Genomic DNA, 869 nt, shown 5'->3' on the forward strand with positions numbered 1-869 from the left:
TTAGCTCTATTTAAGTTTTTGATAAGAACTTCATCATTTTAGCAGTTTCAGAACAGGTAGGCTGTTTATGATCATTAGATCTATGTCAATAATATTATTTTCGTTGATTACATTTACTATAGTGTCAGTTTTATTGACAGTTAGAGCTGATATAATAGTTTCAATTAGACTATAAAACTTCATAGTAACGTAGTTGCTAGTAATTTTCATGACAGTTAGATCTATATAAGCTGATTATTGTTTCATTAAGACTATGAAGCATTTTGGTGGGGTGATTACAGTTTCTTTTTTATATACAGTATCTACTTGAGCTGACCATAACTTCAAGATTTATGTGTGAATGTGATTCAGAACAATAACATTTTATAATGGATCCTTTAAGAAATAATTATAGTAAATTCATAAGTTTTTAATGACACAGTGATATTATAGCTTTAACACAATAGCAAACTGCTGCAGCAGCTGATATATGAACTGAATATTTCAAACTTTGATTGAATAGGAATAACAAAAGAATTTTTATTTTACCACGAGAAATGAAAGTATAACTGTCTCTATTGCAACACATTAATGCTCTGAATTTTTATGTAGACAGCTATAGTCATACACAAGGTAGTACAGACTGTGAAATGTTTCTGGTTATGAATCACCACTGATAAGGGGAGAAATACAATCCTTCATAGTTCATTATAACATTAATGCATACTATTTTATAATGGCATTGCGGGCGTATGGAAGTTTTATAGCTTTATAAAATGTACTCCATTCCAATTAAAAAATTATTTGATACATACATTTCCCATTTACAGTACAAATTTATTTAAACTGCTATAGATCCCTTATCAAGTGAATTTTATTCACATGATTTA

The 869-nt window shown here is 28.5% G+C and overlaps 1 long non-coding RNA gene across 1 annotated transcript; it reads left to right on the plus strand.

The window, feature by feature from the left end:
* The first annotated feature begins 9 nt into the window (after window positions 1-9).
* On the plus strand, window positions 10-545 carry LOC109589541 (uncharacterized). Its single transcript, XR_002188767.1, has 2 exons — window positions 10-56; window positions 300-545. It is a non-coding gene; the product is annotated as an uncharacterized LOC109589541 (long non-coding RNA).
* Window positions 546-869: the final 324 nt, after the last annotated feature.

The sequence above is a fragment of the Amphimedon queenslandica genome, unplaced genomic scaffold (genome assembly GCF_000090795.2).
Source record: "Amphimedon queenslandica unplaced genomic scaffold, v1.1 AMPQUscaffold_11203, whole genome shotgun sequence".
NCBI lineage: Eukaryota > Metazoa > Porifera > Demospongiae > Haplosclerida > Niphatidae > Amphimedon > Amphimedon queenslandica.